We start from the raw sequence: 2,783 nt of genomic DNA on the forward strand, positions 1-2,783 counted from the left end.
CTCCTCGCATTTTTCACACCTCTTCATGCTCCTCGCATTTTTCACACATTTTCATGCTCCTCGCATTTTTCACACCGTTTCATGCTCCTCGCATTTTTCACAACTTTTCATGCTCGTCGCATTTTTCACAACTTTTCATGCTCCTGGTGTTTCTTTTTTTTTTTTTTGCTCCCCGCATTTTTCACACCTTTTCATGCTCCTGGTCTTTTTTTTTTTTTTGCTCCTCGCATTTTTCACACCTTTTCATGCTCCTGGTCTTTTTTTTTTTTTTTTTTGCTCCTCGAATTTTTCACACCTCTTCATGCTCCTCGCATTTTTCACAACTTTTCATGCTCGTCGCATTTTTCACACCTTTTCATGCTCCTGGTCTTTCTTTTTTTTTTTTTGCTCCTCGCGTTTTTCACACCTTTTCATGCTCCTGGTCTTTCTTTTTTTTTTTTTTTTTTTGCTCCTCGCATTTTTCACACCTTTTCATGCTCCTGGTCTTTCTTTTTTTTTTTTTTGCTCCCCGCATTTTTCACACCTTTTCATGCTCCTGGTCTTTCTTTTTTTTTTCTTTTTTTTGCTCCTCGAATTTTTCACATCTTTTCATGCTCCTCGCATTTTTCACACCTCTTCATGCTCCTCGCATTTTTCACAACTTTTCATGCTCCTCGCATTTTTCACACCTTTTCATGCTCCTGGTCTTTCTTTTTTTTTTTTTTGCTCCTCGTGTTTTTCACAACTTTTCATGCTCCTGGTCTTTTTTTTTTCTTTTGCTCCTCGCATTTTTCACACCTTTTCATGCTCCTGGTCTTTCTTTTTTTTTTTTTTTGCTCCTCGCATTTTTCACAACTTTTCATGCTCCTGGTCTTTCTTTCTTTCTTTTTTTTTTTTTTTTCTTCGCATTTTTCACACCTTTTCATGCTCCTTGCATTTTTCACAACCTTTCATGCTCCTCGCATTTTTCACACCTTTTCATGCTCCTGGTCTTTTTTTTTTTTTTTTTTTTTTGCTCCTCGCATTTTTCACACCTTTTCATGCTCCTGGTCTTTCTTTTTTTTTTTTTGCTCCTCGCGTTTTTCACACCTTTTCATGCTCCTGGTGTTTCTTTTTTTTTTTTTTGCTCCCCTCATTTTTCACACCTTTTCATGCTCCTGGTCTTTTTTTTTTTTTTGCTCCTCGCATTTTTCACACCTTTTCATGCTCCTGGTGTTTCTTTTTTTTTTTTTTTGCTCCCCGCATTTTTCACACCTTTTCATGCTCCTGGTCTTTTTTTTTTTTTTGCTCCTCGCATTTTTCACACCTTTTCATGCTCCTGGTCTTTTTTTTTTTTTTTTTTGCTCCTCGAATTTTTCACACCTCTTCATGCTCCTCGCATTTTTCACAACTTTTCATGCTCGTCGCATTTTTCACACCTTTTCATGCTCCTGGTCTTTCTTTTTTTTTTTTTGCTCCTCGCGTTTTTCACACCTTTTCATGCTCCTGGTCTTTCTTTTTTTTTTTTTTTTTTTGCTCCTCGCATTTTTCACACCTTTTCATGCTCCTGGTCTTTCTTTTTTTTTTTTTTGCTTCCCGCATTTTTCACACCTTTTCATGCTCCTGGTCTTTCTTTTTTTTTCTTTTTTTTGCTCCTCGAATTTTTCACATCTTTTCATGCTCCTCGCATTTTTCACACCTCTTCATGCTCCTCGCATTTTTCACAACTTTTCATGCTCCTCGCATTTTTCACACCTTTTCATGCTCCTGGTCTTTCTTTTTTTTTTTTTTGCTCCTCGTGTTTTTCACACCTTTTCATGCTCCTGGTCTTTTTTTTTTCTTTTGCTCCTCGCATTTTTCACACCTTTTCATGCTCCTGGTCTTTCTTTTTTTTTTTTTTTGCTCCTCGCATTTTTCACAACTTTTCATGCTCCTGGTCTTTCTTTCTTTCTTTTTTTTTTTTTTCTCTTCGCATTTTTCACACCTTTTCATGCTCCTTGCATTTTTCACAACTTTTCATGCTCCTCGCATTTTTCACACCTTTTCATGCTCCTGGTCTTTCTTTTTTTTTTTTTGCTCCTCGCGTTTTTCACACCTTTTCATGCTCCTGGTCTTTTTTTTTTTTCTTTTCTTGCTCCTCGCTTTTTTCACACCTTTTCATGCTCCTGGTCTTTCTTTTTTTTTTTTTGCTCCTCGCGTTTTTCACACCTTTTCATGCTCCTGGTCTTTTTTTTTTTTTTTTTTTTGCTCCTCGCATTTTTCACACCTTTTCATGCTCCTGGTCTTTCTTTTTTTTTTTTTTGCTCCCCGCATTTTTCACACCTTTTCATGCTCCTGGTCTTTCTTTTTTTTTTCTTTTTTTTGCTCCTCGAATTTTTCACATCTTTTCATGCTCCTCGCATTTTTCACACCTCTTCATGCTCCTCGCATTTTTCACAACTTTTCATGCTCGTCGCATTTTTCACACCTTTTCATGCTCCTGGTCTTTCTTTTTTTTTTTTTTTTCCTCGCGTTTTTCACACCTTTTCATGCTCCTGGTCTTTTTTTTTTTTTTGCTCCTCGCATTTTTCACACCTTTTCATGATCCTGGTCTTTCTTTCTTTCTTTTTTTTTTTTTTTTGCTCCTCGCATTTTTCACACCTTTTCATGTTCCTGGTCTCTTTTTTTTTTTTTTTCCTCGCATTTTTCACACCTCTTCATGCTCCTCGCATTTTTCACAACTTTTCATACTCGTCGCATTTTTCACACCTTTTCATGCTCCTGGTCTTTCTTTTTTTTTTTTTTGCTCCCCACATTTTTCACACCTTTTCATGCTCCTGGTCTTT

The sequence above is a fragment of the Cervus elaphus genome, unplaced genomic scaffold (genome assembly GCF_910594005.1).
Source record: "Cervus elaphus unplaced genomic scaffold, mCerEla1.1, whole genome shotgun sequence".
Classification (NCBI taxonomy): Eukaryota; Metazoa; Chordata; class Mammalia; order Artiodactyla; family Cervidae; genus Cervus; species Cervus elaphus.